The sequence below is a fragment of the Narcine bancroftii genome, chromosome 6 (assembly GCF_036971445.1).
Source record: "Narcine bancroftii isolate sNarBan1 chromosome 6, sNarBan1.hap1, whole genome shotgun sequence".
Taxonomy (NCBI): Eukaryota; Metazoa; Chordata; class Chondrichthyes; order Torpediniformes; family Narcinidae; genus Narcine; species Narcine bancroftii.
In genome coordinates this window covers 192,686,384-192,710,400 of record NC_091474.1, presented here as the reverse complement: position 1 = coordinate 192,710,400, position 24,017 = coordinate 192,686,384, and the positions used below count along the sequence as shown (strand labels likewise).

At 42.0% G+C, this 24,017-nt stretch overlaps 1 protein-coding gene across 1 annotated transcript in view; it reads right to left on the bottom strand.

Annotated features, from left to right (window-relative positions):
- The window catches only part of LOC138737700 (uncharacterized), a 59,522-nt gene that overhangs the window by 29,717 nt on the left and 5,788 nt on the right, over positions 1-24,017 (bottom strand). The window contains exon 2 of the mRNA XM_069888298.1: positions 21,557-21,696. The gene's annotated coding sequence lies outside the window, so the exon portion shown is untranslated. The remainder of the gene's footprint in view (positions 1-21,556; positions 21,697-24,017) is intronic.

The window sequence follows — 24,017 nt, the reverse complement described above, 5'->3', positions numbered from 1 at the left end:
TTGAGAATTTTGTAAATAATATTGTATTCAAGCACATTGTTAGCATGCAATATTAAAAACTTCTACACCAGTGGTTTTGAAATGTTTTATTTCCACTCACAAACCACCTTAAACATTCCCTATGCCATAAGTACTCTGTGATTAGTAAGGGGTTAGTTAAGGTGGAATCTGATGCAAGGATCGACAAAGAGAGAGACAACAGACTCGCCAAGGCAAATAGTGCCTTTGGAAGACTACACAAAAGAGTCTGGAAAAACAACCACCTGAAGAAACACACAAAGATCAGCATGTACAGAGTCGTTGTCATACCCACGCTCCTGTTCGGCTCCGAATCATGGGTCCTCTACCAGCATCACCTATGGCTCCTAGAATGCTTCCATCAGTGCTGTCTCCGCTCCATCCTCAACATTCATTGGAATGACTTCATCACCAACATCGAAGTACTTCAGCTGACAGAGTCCGCAAGCATCAAATCCATGCTGCTGAAGATCCAACTGCGCTGGGTGGGTCATATCTCCAGAATGGAGGACTATCGCCTTCCCAAGATCGTGTTATATGGCGAGCTGTCCACTGGCCACCGAGACAGAGATGCACCAAAGAAGAGGTACAAGGACTGCTTAAAGAAATCTCTTGGTGCCTGCCACATTGAACACCGCCAGTGTTATCGCCTCCAACCGTGCATCTTGGCATCTCACAGTTTGGCGGGCAGCAACCTCCTTTGAAGAAGACCGCAGAGCTCACCTCACTGACAAAAGACAAAGGAGGAAAAACCCAACACCCAACCCCAACCAACCAATTTTCCCTTACAACCGCTGCAACCATGCCTGCTTGTCCCGCATCGGACTTGTCAGTCACCAATGAGCCTGCAGCAGACGTGGCATACCCCTCCATAAATCTTCATCCGTGAAGCCAAGCCAAAGATGTGAGTGAAAAGAAAAAGTATGAAAACTACTGTTTTAATCGTACCTAACTGACTCGTTATGTGCATGGATTCATAACTCCAAAGGAAATGGGCCAATGACAATTTTCCTCAAGCAAAATATTTCAGTAACAATTGGGTCTAGAGCAGTGATGCTCAACCTTTTTTTTTCCAACTCACATAGCACCTTGAGCAATCCCTTACTAATCAGAGAGCACCTATGGCATAGGAATTACTCAAGGTGGTATGTGAGTGGAAATTTAAAAAATTGAAAACCACTGCTCTACACAAAACACTACAAACAGGTCATTGTAAACAAGAAGTCTGTAGATGCAGTAAATTTTGAACAGTACACAAAGTGCTGGAGAAACTCAGTGGGTCAGGCTGCATTCGTGCAAAGAAATAGACAGTTTTAGGCCAGAGCCCTTCATTCCAACTGCTGAGAATCAGGCAGTAGCACCAATAAGGGAGGGAGAGGGAAAGAAGAGAAGCACAGGTTGGAAGGTGATAGGTGAATAAAGGTGAATGAAGGAAGAAAAGAAATGAGCTAAGAAGCGATAAGGAAAATGGCCAGACAAATGAGAAGAAAGGAAGGGATAGGGTGGGGAACTAGAGGAAGGTGTGGGTAAAGGTCATGTTAGATGGGTGGCCATGAACAGACATGTATCTATGGGAATTGGAAGTGGAATTGAAGTGGCTGGCCACGTAAACGACCTTGCTGTGACAAGAAACAGAGCAAAGGTGCCAATTAAGTGATCATCGACCTGTATCCAGTCTCCTTGATGTAGATAAGACCACACTGGGAGCTCCTCCCTCCCATCTGTAATTACATATCACTACCAGTCGGTATACATTCCTCTTGCCCCTCCCACCCTCTTATTAGGGCAACTTGATGAAGGGTTGCAATCTAAAATGTTAACTGTACATTTCTTTCCATGGATACCTGTTGACCTGCTGAGTTCCTCCAGGACATTCAGGGTGGTTACAAAAAGGCTGATGATTTAATTATTCATGCAGCAGGGAATTGTATGATATTGGAATTGAAAGAAAACAAACCAAACCAATAACTGGTGTATTTTTTAAATAATTATTATGAAATATCACAGCTGGCATTCCATCTGAGACTGATCTCAGAAACTCTCTGCTCTGCTATAATGTCAGTTGTATGTAAATTATTAGAAGGTGTTCTAAGAGATTAGATATACAATTATTTGGATAGCCAGGGACTGATTAGGGATAATCAACATGGCTTTGAGCATGGTAGGTTGTGTTTATCCAATCTTATAGAGCTTTTTGAGGAGGTTACCGGGAAACTTGATGAAGAAAAAGCTGTGGATGATGTCTACGTGGATCTTAGTAAGGTATTTAACAAGGACCTGCATGAGAGATTAATCAGGAAGGTTCCAACACTAGATATTCATGGTGAAGTAGTGAACTGGATTCAACAATGGCTGGATGGGAGAAGCCAGAGACTAGTGATAGAAGATTACTTCTCATATTGGATGCCTGTGACTAGCGGTCTGCTGGGACCATTGTTGTTTGTCATCTTTATCAATGATCTAGATGATAATGTAGTAAACTGGATCAGCAAGTTTTCAGATGACCCTAGGATTGGAGGTGTTGTGGACAGCGAAGAAGGTTTTAAAAGCTTGAGGAGGGATCTGGACCAGCTGGTGAAATGGGCAGAAAAAGAGCAGGTTGAGTTTAATGCAGACATGTATGAGGTAGAACAGAGGGATTTGGGAATACAATTCCCTGAAAGAAGTGTCATGAGAAAACCCTGTCTCTTGATAACAAATATTCTGCACCTAAAATTATTCCAATGTTCAAAACTCTGGATTGCCATGGAGCTGCTATTAAAGCAATAATACTCAAGGATTATGAATATTTTCTGTCAATTTGAAGTTTATTATTTCCATTTTCTATAATTGGGTTCACAGGTGAAAGTCTTTCCAATGCATTTGGGATGCACCATTGATTATCCTAGGGCAAATAGTAAATGAGCAGATGATTGACAGAGTCAGGATATGACACTTTAGCCATGAGGAAATAGCAGTTTAGGAGGACAATGGGGATAATCTTCCCTCATTAAGACCTCTGATCTGAATTTCCTAAATGTAACATGTTCCTTTGTGTTCATGATATTCCCCTTTCCTAACCACCCACCTGCTTAAATAACTCACATCCACAGTGATGAAGTGTTTCAAGAGGCTGGTGTTGAAGCATATCAGCTCCTGTCTGAGCAGCAACATGGATCCGTTCCAATTTACCTACTGCAGCAACAGGTCTCTGGCCAATACCATGGCACTGGCTCTACACAAAGCCCCAGAACACCTGGACAGCAAATACACATATATTTAGGAGGCTCTATATCGACTACAGTTAAGCATTCAATACCATCATCCCTTCAAAACGATCAGCAAACTTAATACCCTAGTTGTAAATGGAAACCTGGATTTCCTCTCCTCCACACTTGAATCAGTGCAGATCAGGCAAAAACATCTCATCCACAATATCCATCAGCACTGGAGGACCACAGGATTGCCTACTTAGCCCTCTGCTCTACTTGCTTTACACCAATGACTTTGTGGCTCATTACGACAACAAAACTATAAGTACAGGATCCTTTATCCGGAACCCTTGGAGGACAGTGTGTTCCGAATTTTGGATTTTTCCAGATTTCGGAAAGCCAGATTTAAACCCACCTGGATTGTGCTGCCGTATCCACCCCCACCCCCTTTCAGTCATGCTACCGTCTCCCCACCCCTTGCCTGCCCAACTCGAGCTGCCGGTCTCCCCCACCCCTTGCCCTCCCGACGCGCTGCTGGTCTCCCCACCCACTTGCCCACCTGACTCGCACTGCCGGTCTTCCCCCCTTCACCCGCCTGACTTGTGCTGCTGGTCTTCCTCCCTCGCCCGCCCGACTCCCGCTGCCGGTCTTCCCCCTCTTGCCCATCTGACTCGCACTGCCAGTGTCTCCCCCCGCCCACCCAAGTTGTGCTGCCAGACTCTCCCCTCACCCACCTGCCTGAGCCACACTGCCGGTCTCTTCCCCTCACCCCCCCAACTCACGCTGCCAGTCTCTTCCCCTCCATCCACCCCCCCCCCCAACTCACACTGCCGTGTCTCTCCCCACTTGCTGGATTTTGGAGCTTTCCGGATTTTAGATGTCCGGATGAAGGATCGTGTACCTCTATCGACAAATGTGCTGGTGATAGTGGGTTGTATAAAAAGGGGCAATGAATCAGCACACAGGAGGAAGATTGAAAATTTGGCTGAATGATGCACTAACAACAACCTTGCACTCAATGTCACCAAAACCACAGAGCTAATTGTAGACTTTAGGAAAGGAAAACTAGAAGTAGACAATCCAGTGATAGATTAGAATTAGAGAGGGTGAGCAAATTTATATTCCTGGGAGTTGCTATCTTCGAGGATCTTTCCTGATCCCGTCATATTAATGCCATTGTGAAAGAGCACAAATGTTAAGGAGCTTACAAAGGATTGGTATGACATCAGAAACCTTGGCAAACTTGTAAAGAAATGTAGTGGAAAGCAGTGGCATCACTAGGGTCGGTATCATCCAGTGTGGTAACTCATGGTATCACCCCCACCCCAGGGTGACAGCGGCAGTGCTGACTGGGTGTTGGGGGGTGGGGCTGCAAAGCTGACCTTGTAGCGCATGCAGACAAAACCACTTGATTCATCTTGGTGTCACTTCTTTGAGGGTGTCACCTGGTGCAGTCCAACCCACTAGCGATGCCAGAGGTGGAAGGTGTGCTGACCAGCTGCATCATGGCCTGATGTGGGGTCAATATCTTCGAGCAAAAAATCCTACAAAATCTAGTGGACAGCCAAGTACACCACAGGAAAAACTCTCCCCACCATCGAGAATATCTGTATGGAACATTGCCTTCAGAAAACAGCAGCATTCAACAAGGACCTACCCCAGACATTCTCTGTCCTCGCTGCTGCCGTCAGGAATGAAGTTCAAATGGCACAAGGCATGTACCACTAGGTTGAGGAATAGATGCTACCCTTCAATATCAGACACCCAACAAACTCATTTAAGGACTCATATATTTCTAATTATTCATTACAGTATATTTATATATCTGCATTTGCACAGTGTTTACATTTATTTATTTTTTGAGTATAGTTTACCATTACTGGTGATTAGAAATTGTACCTGGCCCACATAAAAAGAATCTCAGGGTTGTATGCAATGTCATACATTTACTCTGGCAATAAACTTTAATTTGAACTCATCCTTTCTGCAATCTAAAATTAACTTGTTTGCTCATTTTTCTAGCTCAGATGTAGGTCTTTGACCTAAAATGTTAACTATTTCTCTTTCTAAAACTGCTGGCCATTTTCAGCATTTTCCATGTCATTTTTGCTGATTTTTTAAATTATGAACGATAATATATTTTTGAGCAGTTTTTTTTGTGGGGGGAATAGTGGTAACCACTTACCACAATATCTGCAGGACTTCAAGAGCTTAAAAACAAGATGGTATGTTCACTTCATGATGGGCTTTTGTATTTTATACAGTTAGTACATTTGCAGATGACACCAAAATTTGTCATGACGTGGTCAGTGATGAAAGCTATTCAAGATTACAACAGAATTAGATGGGAATGTGCATGAAATGTAACTGTGTGAGGTGCTGCTCTTTGGTAAGTGAAATCAGTCTTCAACTAATACAGTGAATGGCTGGGCCATGGCGAGAGTTGTTGAACAGAGGAAGTGTGGAAAACAACTGCATTATTCTACAAAAGTGGCGACCCAGATGATGAAGAGGTTGTTTGGCACATTCACTTTCATTAGGTGAAGTATTAACTATAAAGATTGGGTCCACATGTTCACCTGTGCAAAGTGTTGGTGACACCACACATATGTCGTTTTTAAATTTAAAGATATAACATGGTAACAAGTCCTGCCAGTCTTTGCCATCCAAATTAATCTGTAAACTCTGTGCATTTTTGGAGGGTGGCAGAAAAAAGAGCATCTGGGAAAACCCATGCAGACACGAGGAGAACAAACAACTCCTTACAGACAGTGATGGATCCAAACCATGTTGCTGGGACTGTAATAGTGTGGCGCTAACCACTACATTAACTGTGCTGCTCCTAGGCTAATCATTTTGCTTTCCCAGATATAGGAAGGATATCAATAATCTGGAAGGAGTGCAGATGAAATTCACGAGGATGCTGCTGGGACTGGAGTGCTTGAGTTTCAGTAAGAGGTTGGATTAGCTGGGTCATTGTTCCCCAGAATGTAGGGGGATGAGGGGTGACCTTATGGATGTTTAAAGATTAAGAGGGGCATGGATAAAGTGAATGCTCTCAGTCTTTTTTCAGGGTAGGTGATTCTAGGGTGAGAGAACACAAGTACAAGGATAGAGGGGAGAGATTTAAGAGGAGCCTGAGTAGCAATATTTTTACTCAAAACGTAGTCAGTATCTGGAACAAGCTGCCAAGAGAAGCATTGGACGCAGTTACAATTACAATATTTGGAAATATGGATAGGAAGGTTTTGAAAGATATGCAGACAAGTGGGTCTAGCCCAGACTGCCAACTTAGTCAACATCATTGAGTTGGGCTGAAGTGCCTGTTCCATGCTGGATGACTCCAAGGGCTACAACGAGACACTCCAACTGGTGGTACATCGAACATATCAACAACAAAGTAATTGTATTCTTTAATTACACAACTTAATTGCCTCTCATGCTGAGAAAAAGAGAAACATCATGATGATACCTTTACCTTCACTGACAGATATAACTCCTACCGTTGCTTGTTGATCTGCCTTTCAGCAATGAAAAGGCCTTTAACATGTGATATGTTATTTGTGATATGCAAATTCACACTGCAAATGAAAAGAGGCATCTGATGTTAAATTCAGTGCCTGCTGATATATTGGGTCCAGAGAGCTTCCATTTCCTGTAGGTCATGATGTGGTCTATTCTGACAACATCATGCCTTTAGCCTATAAATAATTGATGCTTCTGTGCTATTCCTAAATTTTGGAATTATACAAGGTCTTATTTATAGACTTACCATCCCATCAAACTTAATGGATGATTTTTTTTCTCTCTGTGTATATCAAGACATAACATCACTTGTGATAAACATAAACCATTACCACCTTTGGCATCACATTTGACTGGGTATTTCTTGATTTTCCACTTCACATAGAAGAAGCTGATACTAGCCATTGACACCAGTGCCTCTCTTTCTTTCTTTGGCTTGGCTTCGCGGACGAAGATTTATGGAGGGGGTAAAAAAGTCCACGTCAGCTGCAGGCTCGTTTGTGGCTGACAAGTCCGATGCGGGACAGGCAGACACGATTGCAGCGGTTGCAGGGGAAAATTGGTTGGTTGGGGTTGGGTGTTGGGTTTTTCCTCCTTTGCCTTTTGTCAGTGAGGTGGGCTCTGCGGTCTTCTTCAAAGTAGGTTGCTGCCCGCCAAACTGTGAGGCGCCAAGATGCACGGTTTGAGGCGTTATCAGCCCACTGGCGGTGGTCAATGTGGCAGGCACCAAGAGATTTCTTTAGGCAGTCCTTGTACCTTTTCTTTGGTGCACCTCTGTCACGGTGGCCAGTGGAGAGCTCGCCATATAACACGATCTTGGGAAGGCGATGGTCCTCCATTCTGGAGACGTGACCCATCCAGCGCAGCTGGATCTTCAGCAGCGTGGACTCGATGCTGTCGACCTCTGCCATCTCGAGTACTCTAAATCACACCTAATTAACCTACTAAACAAGAACATTTTTGGAGGGTGGGTGGAAACAGGAATATCAATGACAACCCATGCAGGTCAGGGGACAACATATAAATTCCTTATGGACAATGCCGAATTCGAGCTGGTGCTGTAATGGCATTGTGGTAACTCCTGCTCTAACCATGCTGCATTTGAAAGTATGAATGTCACTGGGAATTAAAATCATTTGCCAGGCATTATACAAGCCATATATTCATTGAAAGAATGGTATGGGCTACTCTTGCTTCTAGTTCTCATATGAATTATGTAGTATTCGTGCTACTGAAGTGCAGACCTTTGAGATTTGGTATTGGTTCTACTATCATCAAGCAAGTGGCAGTCCATCAAAACCCATTATCTTTTCAAAATTCCAGAAGTGGGAAACCTTAATATACTCCACAAGTTCTTGTAAATGTTAAGGAGCAATAGTCAGGAATCCTGTCAGATGTTTCATGGTATTTTTACTCATTTGTTGGATATAAGTGACACCAGCAATGATTTCACTCATTGTATAATTATTAATGGCTCTTGAGTTGATGAAGTGAACCATCTTCTTGACCATCTGCAGTCTCTGTAATGAATTACTCTGTAATGAGATCCAGTACTTTGACACATTAATGGTGAAAGCACAACATGAATGATCAAACCTTGATGATGCATGTTCCAGAGTGGAACTTCCAGTTGGTGGGTTCTAAGACTATATAAGTTATGGATTTGGATGATAATATTAAAGAACCCTTGCTGAGTTGAATCAGCTATCAAGTATCAAGCTATTAAGATCATTAACTTAGTTTGGACTAGGGACCTCTATCATTCTTGGCTTAGTTTCAGAACTGACATTGAGCCAGCAGGAGAGTTAACAGTGTTTCTTAAAAAAAAAACACATTTATAATTTTCATTCTGCATTATTTGCACTTCTGTTAAATGTCAAACAAAGCCACATTCAATTACAATAGCTAAAATGCCCTGAAGTACACGTTTATTCAGAGTATAATAGATTTTAATTTTATTTCATTCTTAATTGGATATGAACTATTCACTGCTAGGTGAATTATCTGCCTATGAGCTACATCCAATGGATGCAATACAATGGGGGTTTCAAAAAGTAATTAAGACTCCATATGAGAAGAAAGAAACAAAGTTAGTTGAATATTTTTACCTTTCTTAATTGTTTAAATAAAAAGAGATACTCTTTGTTTATAAAAAATTGAGCTCCTCTGGAAATCTATGATAAAAATAACAGAAAATGCTACTAATAACTCAATAGAAAGGCAGCATCTGTGGAGAAAGAATATCAGATTTCACATGTTTTTTGAATATGTTATTTTGATTTTCAAATATAAATCAAATATACATTTTTTACATAAATATAGTAAAATAGTCTATATGCCACTTACATACAAAATAAAAAATTCACATTTTTATAAATATTTGTAACAAAATTCAACCAAAAAATAAACTTTCCAAGCAATAAACATTCAAGCCCCCCTCCCCCCGCTATCACCTCTCCCCTTAACTTAAACAGGATAAATGGATACAGGGTCTTTCCATCCACCACCGGAGCTTACAGTCTAAAAAATGTGACAGATTACATTGTGTTTGAATTGTATATAGATATGTTTTTGGGAGAAATTTATGGCAGGTTTTTTTTAAAGTGTATGTCACATACAAACACTTATTTACAATACTAGAGCTCTGCTCATGCTAGACAGGCCGGAACAAGAGCCTTTGTAAAAGCTTTAGAGAGTGCCCAAGAGATGCTACTAATGGATTGTTGTTTAAAAAGAGACAACAGATGAAAGAACTCATCTGAGCCAAAGGCTGTCTGGAATGGAACTTGCTGTTCTAAGAGGGTCATGTGGTTTTGCAAGCAGAGAGAGTAAAACAGGTGTTCTCTCTGAGAGAGAGAGGTGGGGGGGAATTCAGTTCTGCAGTTTTACAGTCAACAGCAGCAGCTGGGACTGGAACAGGACAAGCTGGCAAACTTGTGGAAAACACCATTTTGAAGATGGGTTGTGACTGCTTAATTCAGCCTGGTCAAAGCCCTTGTGGTTCATGCAAGAGGAGAGGACTGGTTGCCTAATGTTTCACTTGAAATAAGAGAAACAAAAAGGAACTCTGTGGTGATCTGAAAGAAAGAGGTTATCATCTGGAGAACTCTGATGTGGCAAGTTTCTTCGGCAAGACACTGAAGTGGCTAGTTACAAGGAATCAGTTGTGGGTGTCCAAGAACAACAAATTTCTCTCTGAAAACTAACAAGAAACTTTTTGAGTGGTAACCATTTACCTTTCAAGCACCAAAGCCTGGTGAACTTCATATTGTGCACAGAATAAGAATTGCCTGCAACCAGTAAACTTGGAGGAATGAGAAGTGAGATTGGACTGTGATTCAAATAACTTTACTAAACTTACACACACATTACACATACATGTGCTTAGAAGGGGGTCAAGTTAGGTTAGTTAAGTTAATAGTGATAAGTTAAAGGGTTATTCTGTTTTCATGTTTAAAGATAATTAAAAGCAACTTTTGTTTAAGTAACCATTTGTCTTAGTGAATATCTATTGCTGCTGGGTTTTCGGGTCCTCTGGGCTCATTTCAAAAAAATAGTATAAAATCAAAGGAAGATCATGAATTTACAACAACAATATTACCCTTGTGCACCAATATAATTCAAATATGGTTTTCATATCTTGAGGAATGTATCATGTTTGTTTCACAAATTATAAGTGATCTATTCCATATGAAAACTGTCCATTTCTGATATTCATCTTGCCAAAGAGATAGGTGTATTTGACTTCCATGTGACTGCCACACATTTCTTGGCTATCACCAGTGCAATCTTGGTAAACAATGTTTGATACTCTATGATACTCTATGATACTCTATGATTACTTTTTTTTTTCTTTCTTTGGCTTGGCTTCGCGGACGAAGATTTATGGAGGGGGTAAAAAGTCCACGTCAGCTGCAGGCTCGTTTGTGGCTGACAAGTCCGATGCGGGACAGGCAGACACGATTGCAGCGGTTGCAGGGGAAAATTGGTTGGTTGGGGTTGGGTGTTGGGTTTTTCCTCCTTTGCCTTTTGTCAGTGAGGTGGGCTCTGCGGTCTTCTTCAAAGGAGGTTGCTGCCCGCCAAACTGTGAGGCGCCAAGATGCACGGTTTGAGGCGTTATCAGCCCACTGGCGGTGGTCAATGTGGCAGGCATCAAGAGATTTCTTTAGGCAGTCCTTGTACCTTTTCTTTGGTGCACCTCTGTCACGGTGGCCAGTGGAGAGCTCGCCATATAACACGATCTTGGGAAGGCGATGGTCCTCCATTCTGGAGACGTGACCCATCCAGCGCAGCTGGATCTTCAGCAGCGTGGACTCGATGCTGTCGACCTCTGCCATCTCGAGTACTTCGACGTTAGGGATGTAAGCGCTCCAATGGATGTTGAGGATGGAGCGGAGACAACGCTGGTGGAAGCGTTCTAGGAGCCGTAGGTGATGCCGGTAGAGGACCCATGATTCGGAGCCGAACAGGAGTGTGGGTATGACAACGGCTCTGTATACGCTTATCTTTGTGAGGTTTTTCAGTTGGTTGTTTTTCCAGACTCTTTTGTGTAGTCTTCCAAAGGTGCTATTTGCCTTGGCAAGTCTGTTGTCTATCTCATTGTCGATCCTTGCATCTGATGAAATGGTGCAGCCAAGATAGGTAAACTGGTTGACCGTTTTGAGTTTTGTGTGCCCGATGGAGATGTGGGGGGGGCTGGTAGTCATGGTGGGGAGCTGGCTGATGGAGGACCTCAGTTTTCTTCAGGCTGACTTCCAGGCCAAACATCGAACAACTGAAAAGTGGCAAAGCAGCAGGTATGGATGGAATCCCCCCAGAAGTCTGGAAGGCTGGCAGCAAAACTCTGCATGCCAAACTGCATGAGTTTTTCAAGCTTTGTTGGGACCAAGGTAAACTGCCTCAGGATCTTCGTGATGCCACCATCATCACCCTGTACAAAAACAAAGGCGAGAAATCAGACTGCTCAAACTACAGGGGAATCACGCTGCTCTCCATTGCAGGCAAAATCTTCGCTAGGATTCTACTAAATAGAATAATACCTAGTGTCGCCGAGAATATTCTCCCAGAATCACAGTGCGGCTTTCGCGCAAACAGAGGAACTACTGACATGGTCTTTGCCCTAGACAGCTCCAAGAAAAGTGCAGAGAACAAAACAAAGGTCTCTACATCACCTTTGTTGACCTCACCAAAGCCTTCGACACCGTGAGCAGGAAAGGGCTTTGGCAAATACTAGAGCGCATCGGATGTCCCCCAAAGTTCCTCAACATGATTATCCAACTGCACGAAAACCAACAAGGTCGGGTCAGATACAGCAATGAGCTCTCTGAACCCTTCTCCATTAACAATGGCGTGAAGCAAGGCTGTGTTCTCGCACCAACCCTCTTTTCAATCTTCTTCAGCATGATGCTGAACCAAGCCATGAAAGACCCCAACAATGAAGACGCTGTTTACATCCGGTACCGCACGGATGGCAGTCTCTTCAATCTGAGGCGCCTGCAAGCTCACACCAAGACACAAGAGAAACTTGTCCGTGAACTACTCTTTGCAGACGATGCCGCTTTAGTTGCCCATTCAGAGCCAGCTCTTCAGCGCTTGACGTCCTGCTTTGCGGAATGATTACTAATATCTATAAAATTCCCCAATAAATATAATTTCAGGTTATCAGGAAAATTAACTACAGTGATCTTTGTTAAGACTTCTGACACTTATTGCCAGAAAGAAATTGACCACACTGAATGAAGAAATGTTCCTTCCTCTATTTCACATCAACAACATCTGTCTGATAGTTTTGGTTTTGATTTGAGTAATCTTTGCAGAGTCAAATATAATTGATGTAAAAAATTATATTGCACCAAACCATATCTCGCATTGATAATCGAAGTTACCCCATCTTTATACGATTCAGCCCAAGATTGTTCCAATATATTCACTACCAGAACTGCTGCCCATCTTTCCAATGTTTTAAACAAAAACTGCCATTTGAGTCTATCGAATGCTTTTTCTGCTTCTAGTGATACTACTATATTGGGGTCCTTCCTTGAATGAGCTAAATGTATTATGTTAAATAATTGCACCAGGTTATTTGATGCTTGTCTACTCTTAACAAATCCCATTTGATCTGTATGTATTAATTTAGGTAAATACTGTCCCAGCCTGTGCTTTTGCTATTATTTTGTAGTCTGCATTTAAAAGAGATATTGGTGGGTAAGAATTTGTTTTCATAGAGTCTCTATTCTTTTTTGACAGTACAGTAATTATTGCCATTGAGAAGGAATCTGGCAATGTATGAGTTTCTACTGTTCGCTCTAATACATCCATGAATAAAGGCATTAGCAAATCCTGAAGTTCTTTATAAAGCTCAGCCAGGAATCTAGCCTCGCTTGGAGCTTTGTTAGCCTGAAGGTTTCCTAATGCTCTTTCTATTTCCTCCCTAGTAAAATGTAAATCTAACTCCTGTCTGTCCTTATCATTCAACTTCAGGAGTTCCACACCATCCAGGAATTTCTCTATTTCAGCCTTGTCTCCCGGCGAGTCAGATTTGTATAAATTTTTATAATGTCGTTTAAATATTTAATTTATCTCTTTCTGATTATAGGTAACTGTATCATTTTCCTTATGTATAGTATTTATAGCTCTTGCTGATTCTTCAGCCTTAACTTGCCATGCCAGTACTTTATGTACCTTGTCTCCAAATTTGTAGTATTTCTGTTTTGTGTTTAATATTGTCATCTCTGTTTGCAAAATAAAGTATTGAATTTTCTTATTTTCAATTATTCTATATTTATTCTGTTCCCCTGTTCTCTGATATTCTTTTTCTAATTCACCTATTTCTTTCTCCAGTTTATTTATTTCTACATTAAATTCTCTTATAATTTTGTTTGTAAATGAAATCATTTGTCCTCTTAGGTATGCCTTTAATGAATCCCATATTTAAAAAAAAAACTATTATCTGTCGATCCCAAATTTGTTTCACAAAAAATTCAATCTGCCATCTTATAAATTGTCTAAAATCCTCAGTTTTTAGCAACATCGGATTCAATCGTTACCTATATTTGTTTTCCTGTTTCTCTGATATTTGTATGACTAAAGTTAGTGGTGAATGATCCAAATGAATCCTGGGTAAGTATTCAATTTCTACTACTCTGTCCTTCAAACTCGATGATAATAAAAACAAGTCTATTCATGTATGTGGATCATATCTTTTTCAATAAAACAAGTAATATCTTTCCTTTGGATTGGACTGCCTCAACACATCCATCAAATTTAAGTTTTTCATATATGAAAGAGTCAACTTAGCTGCCTTAGCTCTTGTTACCATTTTTGCAGATTTATCGAGAATTAGATCTAAACAAAAATTAAAGTCTCCACCAATCCGTATATTTTGCCTTCCCTCTGCCATTTTTAGAAACACATCCTTCATAAAGGTCTCATCATCATAATTTGGGTCATAGATATTCATCAATGTCCAAGATTCTGAAAAAAGTTTGCCATTTATCATTACATATCTACCCGCTTGGTCCACAGAAATATTTTCTATGGTAATCGGAAAATTTTTAATAATCAGGATTGCCATTCCCACTGCTCTTGAATTAAATGATGAAGAAAAGACCTGCCCCCCACCCCTATGCCATAACCACTTGTTTATCATGTTCTGTTTTAATAGGCTGTGTTTCTTGGAGAAACACCACATCAGCTTTTATCTTTTTTTTTAATATGTAGATATTATTTTCCTTTTGACTCCCATTCAAATCATTAACATTAAAACTTATAAACATCAAAGTCTTATCCATAGAAATGCTGTTCAAATAAATAAATATGTAAACACTTTCATTATCTTTACCCTCACGCAAAAAATTATGCAACCTCCACTCTGACTGTGACATAGACAGTAAGTCCCTGAGGCCCATAAAATTAAAAAAAACCTGTGAAAGCATCCAGGGATGAGGAAAAAGAAGAACCCCACCCTAAAGCACCATCTTGAAAACTAAACTCCCCTGCTTAAACCAGAGTTGAACCATATTGTTACCTCAGTACCTTCTTTCTACTTTTTTGAGCTCCCCGAGAAGTGTAGATAGGATAAAATTTTGACATTTCTTAATAAATTTAAGATGACCTTCACTAAAACAAACTTTAAAATATCTTATTTACACCATTCTTTTGACAGTCAATCTTTCTTGTGTCTGTCTTCCTTTTCTTTTCCTTCTAACACCTCCTCTTTCAGTTTGAAGTATCTTCTGTTGCCTTCAGAGATTTCCACTCTCAACATCACTGGGTACAACATCACGTAAGCTGCCTCTTGACTGAGTCGAACTCTCTTCTTTTCTGAATTACCGTGTTGCTGAAGTCCTGAAAAAAATATGATCTCTGCATTGTTCCACTTTATCGGGGAATGAGAATTCTGTGTATTTACATAAGCAACTCTCAGGATCATCTCCCCATCCTTGAAGCTCAGCAATCTCACCAAAATGGGTCGAGGGCGGGCTTCACCCATTCTCATCAGTCCAAGAGTTCGGTGACCACGTTCAAAATGGACACGTTCATTGAGTTCTTTGGTGCGAAGAACTTGAGGAATCCAAGTCTCAAAGTATTTCACAGCATCTCTGCCTTCTGCACCTTCCCTCAGGCCGACTATTTTCACATTGTTCCTCTGACTGAAGTTCTCCATGTGATCCAGTTTGTCCAGAAGAAGTTGCTTACTTGTCGCCCATTTCTCGGCTTACTTTTGCAATTCTTCAATTTGTTTGTCATGTTTGCCGAGATCTCTCTCAGCACTATCCATTCATCTAGTTAAATTGCTAATGTCTTCACCCACCTCTTTCACTGAAATGGTAAACTTTTTAGTAGCAATCCCCACATTGGTGAAACATTGTCCCAGACCTCTGAATTCTTGTAACAGAGTTTCCAGATCCAATGTTCTTTGGGAAGAGGAAACATATCCACCCACATTGTCCATTGAAATGGCTGGTGATGCCAGAGTTTTTTTCCATCATTGATCTTGGTTTTTTTCCATGCGATTTTCCAGTCATCCTTCAACAGTTTTTTTCAGAAGGTATATCCACATTTATTCCAGTCAAAAAAAATCTATCAAAACCACTTTTTGGTCATCTTTTATTAACTTTTCTCAGAGAGCTCAGCCATCCAGCATGGCCACACCCCTCCCCCCCCCCCCCCCAATCAGATTTCACAGTTGATGTCTTTGGCCTTTCATCAGAACTGGGTAACAGGTTGAAGAGGCAGAGAAAAAAAATAAGGGAATGGAATCACAAAGGCAAGATCTAAGTGAAAACACAGAAACACTGGAGGAACTCAGCAGGTCTTGAAGCATCCGTAGGAGGTAAAGATATATTGTGGTTTGTTGTGCAGGAGCGCAGTGAAAAAACTGAGACACCAAGCTGTAAGCTCATTTAGCTCAACTGATTTATTTTGAAGTTTAAGACAGTCCTCAGCCCCTCACGTTCCGGAACTGACGTCATTTTGATGTAAGCGTGTATGTGCTTTTATGGTCTGCGATGCCACCTTTGTTCCGGCTGCCCCGCTGTCCACATGTGACAAGCAGGGCCAGTTCACCTCTACAATTATGTGCGTTGGCACACAACCTCCCCCAGAACCAGCACTGGTGGTTTCAAAGTGAGATCTGCTGCTTCGGTGGCTGTGGGATTGGCGGTGGGACCTTTACCGGTTCTGACATGTCCAGATGGGCTGGTTTGAGGTGGTCCAGTGTCAAAAGTTTCTCTTTGCCCCAATGTCAAGAGTGAAAGTGAATGCATTTCTTTGGAGCACATTGTAGGGTCTCTCATAGGGACGCTGGAGGGGCGTCCTGTGACTGGCCATTCGCACGAAGGCATATTCGCAGGAGTTTATGTCTGCGGGGTAATTGGAGGGTGGTTGACAGTGTCGTGAAGGTGGTGGTGGCATGAGTAAGCCCAATTTTTCTCTCAGTTGTTCCAGTACGATGGCAGTGTCGGTGTCTTGGCCGGGTGCTGAAGGGTGGAACTGGCCCGGGACTGCAATGGTCTCACCATATACTAATTCAGCTGGGGAAGCTTTGAGGTCATCCTTAGGTGCTCTGTGAAGCTATCAGGGACCCCTGATAGTTCATCTAACCAGTTCGCCCTTTTGAACCATGCCATTAGTGCTGACATTAAGGAGATGATGAAAACACTTGACCAGGCCATTGGACTGAGTGTAGTAGCAGTGGTGAGATGTTGCTGGGTGCCCAGGAGTTTGGAAAGTTCATTCCAAAGGACAGAAATGAATTGGGCCCCCTGGTCGGGAGTAATGTGCATAGAGACTCCAAAATGGGAGAACCAGGCGAAGAGAAAAGGCCTGGTGCATGTTTCGATGGTGACGCCCGGGATGGGTTCAGCCTCTGGCCATCAAGTGAACTTGTTTGCCATTGTGAGCAGGTAACGTGATCCCTGGAAGAGTGGCAAGGGGCCTACTATGTTGAGGTGGACGTGCTGGAACCTGTGAGTTGATGTTAGAGGCAGGGCCTGGTGTGCCGCTGGACCTTTGCAGTCTGGCAATCCATGCAGGTTTTTGCCCACTCTGTAACCTCTTTGCGTAGTCTGTGCCAGATGAAACGGGAGGATATCATCCGTACCATCATCCGGATAGAGGGATGAGATAGGCTGTGTATCGTGTTGAAATCTGTTCTTCGGCATTGGGTGGGGACAAGGGATTGGGGTTGGCCCACGGGGATGTCACAGAAATTAGTCGCACCATTGGTGTCTAGTGGGAGGACCTGGAGCTGCAGACTCATGATCACCATCCTGAAATTCTCTGTCTCGGGATCATTTTATTGGGCATGAGCCAGTTCATGGTAGCTGATGCCTAGCAACAGGGCATTAACTGTTGGCCTGGAGGGTGCATCGACAACAACGTTCTTTTTGCCCAAGATGGAGTTGGTGAACTCGGAGATGTAAAATAAGTGTCACTGCTGGTGGGCAGACCACAGGTTGGAAGATTTGGAGAATGCAAACATCAATGACTTGTGGTCCATGTAGACCGCAAAAGGTCGCTCCCCCAAAAGTAGTGGAACTGGCAGACGGTGAGGTTGAGGGCTAGTAGCTCTCTGTTGAATGTGTTGTTCAGTTCAGGTGGTCGCAAGTGGCAGCTGAAAAAGGCAAGGGGCCTCCAGGTGTTGTCCAAGAACTGTTCCAGCTCACCACCTACTGCTGTGTTGAATGCGTCGATTGTGAGGGCTGTGGGTACATTCATGCATGGATGGACCAGCATCATGGTATTAGCCATGGTCTCCTTGGTCTTTTTGATTGCAGAGTGCGCCTCATCTGTCCACCTGAGTTCCTTTGTGAAGCCCGGTATTAAAGCAAAAATTAGGCACATGATGTTGGTGGCTGCGGGAAAGAACCTGTTATAAAACTTCACCATGCCGATGAATTCCTGCAGCCCCTTCAGAGTCATTGGCCTTGTGAACTGCCATATAGCCTTTACCTTGTCGGGTAAAGGAATGGCGCAGTCTCTGGTGATTCGGTGGCCCAAAAAAATCAATCCCCTTGAGGCTGAACTCAGCAAGTTGGTCAAATAGCTGGTGAAGATGTAAGATGTTCTCCTCAGGAGACTTGCTCGCTACCAGGATAACGTCAGGTATATGAGGAGGAAAGCCCAACTACATCCATGAGGCGCTAGAATGTTTGGGCTGCATTCTTCAAACCAAACAGCATGCAAAGGAACTTGAAAATGAGGAAAGGGGTGATGATATTGGTCTTCTGAACATCGTCTGGGTGGACAGGGATCTGGTGGTATTCAACAATCAGGTCAACCTGAGAGAAAGGTTGTGCACCATGGAGGTTTGCTGAGAAATCCTGGACGTGAGGGATTGGGTAGCAGTCTGGTGTCATTGCATCATTGACGTGTCTATAGTCTACACAGGGTCGCCAGCTGCTGTTGGACTTGGGCGCCAAGTGGAGGGGTGAAGCCCTTGGGCTGTCAGAACGGCAGACGATACTGAGTTACTTTATGCATTTAAACTCTTCTTTGGTGAGGTTGAGTTTGTCAGGGGCTAGACGATGGGCTCGAGAATGCAATGGCAGGCCTTTGGTCGCGATGTGGCACTGGACACTGCTTCGGCATGATGGCGGTGAACTGAGGGCGCAGGATGGATGGAGGGATAGCTAGAGAGGAGGCGGCTGTATTGGCTGTGTGGAGTTTCCACGGAGGTGAGCTGGGTGGATGGCTCATTGGACGTGCCAAGGGGTACCATCTGGAAAGTATCTGCATTGACTAGTCGTTTGTGTAGGAGGTCCACTGGTAGAGAGTGTGCATGCAGGAAATCTGCACCTAACAGAGACTTGTCCACAGAAGCCAGCATGAATGACCAATTGAAAGTGGTCTCGCCGAAACGGATAGGAATTTGCCTCTTGCCAAAAGTTTAAATGGCGGTGTTGTCAGCTGCATGCAGGGTGGGGCCATGAGGTCTTGTGTGTGTCTTGAGCAATGTAGGGGGAATTATGCTTATCTCTGCCCCTGTGTCCATGAGGAACCTGCTGCTCATGATCCTGTTGCACTCGTGGAGCAGGGTATTCGTTTGGCCAGATGCCATGACCATTAGTAATGGTTGGGTCTGTCATTTCCCAGAAATGAGCATGGCTGGCAACACCTGCGTGCCGATGCACCACATCGCTGATCGTAGAATAACCATTTTGGCTCGGATCATTCAGTTCTCGGGAGGGGGGTGGCCGGCTCATATGTTGTACTGGCCTTGGGCGTTATCCTGGGTGGTGGCTGTATAATGCGATTGACTGTGTCTATGGTCTTGCACTTGGAGCAGTCGAGATTTTCAGAGCAGTAGTATTTTCAGCATCTATGTGGGTCACTGAAATCTGCTTCGGACAATAGGAGCCTAATGTCTTTGGGCATCTACTCGAGGAACGCCTGCTTGAACATGAGGCAGTGCTTGTGGCCTTCTGCCAGGGTGAGGATCTTGTCCATGAGGATGGATGGAGTCCTATCCCCTAGGCCGTCCAAGTGAAAGAGAATGTTGGCCCTCTTGCACCATGGAAGTCTGTACTTGCTAATGAGGAGGGTTTTAAGAGCTATGTATCTGGCAGCGCCTGGATGAGGTCATCAACCTGTGAAGCGACTTCCTGGTCGAACGAGCTGACAACATAAAAGTATCTCGTCGATTCAGAAGTTATCTGTTTGATCTGGAACTGGGCCTCCTCTTGGCCAAACCAAGTGCGGGGCCTTGTGGTCCAGAAGGTCAGCAGCTTTAATGCAACAGCACCTACAGCAGCAGGGTCCATTATTGCCGAGTCTTCATTCTGTGGAAACTTGTTGGGAGTGTCTTGTGCGTGAGCGCAGTGAAAAATCAGAGACAACAAGCAGTGAGCTTGTTTAGCACAAATTATTTACTTTAAAGTTCATGCTGCAGCCTTTAAGGCCGTCCTCAGCCCGCCCCTCACGTTCCGGAACTAATGTCATGTTGATATAAGCGCGCATGTGCTCTTCTGGCCTGCACCGGAAGAGAAGGACCCACGACACCATCTTTGCAGTGGTTGCCCCGCTGAATATGCGTGACAAGCGAGGACGGTTCGCCGCTACAATTATGTGGATTGCCACAAATGTTTTGAGCCTGAGCAAGGCAAGGTCTATGTTGATATGGAAGGCAGAAAATAGTATCATCGCGGGGATGATATTGGAAGATGAAAAAAAATGCTAATGAAGAGGAATAAAAGGGAGAAACAAAGTAATTTCCCTTAATCACTGAAAGAAATTGCATAAACTTCTGAAACAAAAACTGATGGAAATAGTGATTATCTGAAATGGTTCCTCAGTGCTGAGTTTGGTAGGCTTTGGAAATGGTATTTTATTCTTCAGTTAATTCCACTGTTGATTCAATTTCTCCTGTTGATGCCTTGTTTTTATTGACAGATGCTACAAGCTGGAGCAAAGAACAAACTGCTGGAAGAACTCAGATGCTATGTAGTCCAATAATTTCCTCCAGCAGTTTGCTTTTATATTGTTTGTTCCTGTTTGTCCCATCACCAATCTTGAACCACCACCCTTTTTGCTGCCATAATCTTATCAACCTTCCACCTTGTGGTAGATGTCCTTCTTTATTCCACCATTACCTTTACTTACATCTTAATTCATGTTAAAATCTATTTTTTAACAGTTCTGGTGAAGGAAACATTAGCCTCTTGTTTCTCCCTGTAAGAATCCTTCCTAACTTGTGAATTTCCAATATTTGGTGTTTCTCTTTCAGATTTCCAGCATTTGCAACACTTTGCTTTCTTCCTGTTGGGATGAGTTGCATCTCTTTCTCAATATATTGTAAAATAAGTCTTCTGGTCATATTTTGGTTGAATGTATATGTATAATATGTATATATTAGATGGAAAGATAGATTTTATAATAATCCTAAACTATCATCAGATCAGAATTTCAAGAGAGTCACCATTTCGCTACTATTCCCTGTCACATGGGCAGAACCAGAATCTGATACTATGTGATTCCCACTTTAGTGAATATACTTTCATTATCAACTTGAGAATTTGATCCATAATATCAATTTGTCACCATTTCTTGGAGAAGCAACCTTTAGAAGGGCCACTGCCATCAAATTAATTTATTATGTGTTATTGAATAGAAATTCCAGATTTAAAGTCTAAATTTTTTTTTGATCTTTCCTTAAGTTACAGATCAAGGCCACATTACTCTTCATGCAAGCTCATCAGCTATTTAGCATTAATGCCATTAACGTGAGCATAGTAAATCTCACATAACAGCTTGCTTCCTTTCAACACACATCATAGTATTTCACTCTTGCAAATGGGAACACTTGTCAATAGCTGTCTTACCTTTACCTGCTTCTTTGAATTACAATGGATTCTAACAGCTGTACAGTAGTAGCAACCCATCGACAACAATCAGAAGGTAATCATATCCATCCCAAATCTAGTGTCTGCTGGCGACAGATTTTCAACCATTGACAGCCTGCCTTTAAAACAAGAGAATTGCCACATCAACCACCTGTCTGTAAAAGACAGCTTTTCAATAGTATCAAGCACCATTGTAAATCTCTCTCTCTCTCATGGATCATATTTATATACATAACTAGAATGTCCACACATCTGTTCCCTCACTTGTTATATTCTGATATTTTTTCAGTATTGTTCAATTGTAAAGATGTTTTTAACATATCTGAATAAAAAGCCACACCTGAAATGTTAGCTTGTTTCATTGCAGTACTCATCCAATACTGCAGCTCACCTTCTGAAAACCTATTGGTAATTAACTGCTAATCCTAACACCATTTCATACTTGAGATTTTAACTTCCACCAGTCACTTTCAACTTTCAATGATCTTTTCATGTTGTCTGATAAGGAAGATCAACATAACATTTTAGTGAAAGCAAAGTTAAGAAAGGCATCCACTCATCAAAAATAGAAGGAACATTGGGGGGTCATTATTATGCAGCAGTCTTAATATTGTCTCTGGGTTGAGGGATATTCCCTTGTTAATCTATACTTCTATTTAGATAATCAATTATTCCTCCTTTAAGTAGTTCCTGCTCTTCATAATTCCGACCCCCCCCCCCCCCCCACCACTGTGTTTAAATAGGTGTGTCAAAAGCAGCTTGCAAAATTGTCTCTTGGATGTCATTTATGAAAGTCATCATGAGCACTTTGATTAGACCAGGTAATTTTTTTCTTTGATTTGAAAATATTCCAAATGATAATATTCTGAGAGAATTATTCAAACCTGATTTGTATTTTGATGGATGTTAGTTGTTTCCTTTTTTTTATAAATTTTGCATTTGAAAACCTAATTACAGCTGTTGAGAGATCTCGGGGGACAATCTAATTAAGTTTTCAACTGTATATCTATCGTCCAGTAGCGGGAGATCAAAGCAAATCAGGCTACAGACTAAGTACAAAGATCCCTTTGGCATCTGGGGCTACAAGTTGGATAAATGAAGTAAAATAATGGCTTTTTTTTTAGCTCTTTGAGGGAGATTGATGGAGTAAAAACAATGTGATATTTTACCATGTTATTACATAGAATTTGGCAAATCCTTGAACTATTTAGTGTGTTTTTGCATTCAATTGAGATACATACAAATTAAGTAGTATTTTTTACCATCAACCTCCAAATTTTCAAGTAAAGCCAGTAAAACTCTTGTTTCATTTGTATTGTAACTTCAGATAATATTAAAAACTTTCTCCGTATGGTACTAATTTCCTGCTGTAAAATTCATTTTTCTTATTGAGGAATATCATCAACAAAGATAATTTGGGTTCTCAACTTGCTCTGATTTTATTTTAACCAAATATTTATCGCAACAAACAGTAAATATCTATTCTTGCTAAAAGTTAATAGTTCTAATTTTCAGTTATTTTTGGCCAAGGTAAAGATTCCAAGATTCTTTTATTATCATGTCAATATATACACAACATTTGTTTACTTCTGTCTGCCCGCGAACGCACACAAAGAGGCTTCTTGAGTCACATTAGGTTGCATGAGCCAAAAGAGATGGGGGAGATATTAAATGTTATTTGTATCCATTAGTATTCACTCAGGAAACAGGCACAGAGTCATGGGAAGTAAGGGAAACAAACAGTGAGGTCATGGAACAAATTGAGATTAAAGAGAAGGAAGTATTTGCTGTCTTAAAGCAAATAAGGGTGGACAAATCCTCAGGGCCTGACAAGATATTCCCTTGGGCCTTGAGGGAGGCTAGTGTAGAATTTTCAGGGGCTCTGGCAGAAATATTTAAAATGTCCTTAGCCATGGGTGTGGTGCCAGAGGATTGGCAGGTAGCTCACATTGTTCCGTGGTTTAAAAAAGGCTCCAAAAATAACCCTGCAAATTATAAATCAGTGAGCCTGACATCAGTAGTAAATTATTGGAAGGTGTATTTAGAGATCGGATATACAATTATTTGGATAGACAGAAACTGATTAGGGATAGTCATTATGGGTTTATGTGAGGTAGTTCATGTTTGACCAATCTTAAGTGTTTATCGAGGAGGTTACCAGGAATGTTGACAAAGGAAAGACTGTCAATGTTGTCTATATGAAGCTAGTAAGGCCTTTGACAAGGTTCCACATGGGAGGTTAGTCAGGAAGGTTCAAACGCTAGGCATTCATGCTTAAGTAGTGAAATGGATGGATGGGAGAAGCCAGAGAGTAGTGGTGGATGATTGCTTCTCAAATTGGAGGCCTGTGACTAATGGTTTACCTTAGTGATTGGTGCTGGGACCATTGTCTTTTGTCATTTAAGATTGGAGGCATGGTTATCAGCAAAGATGGCTTTCA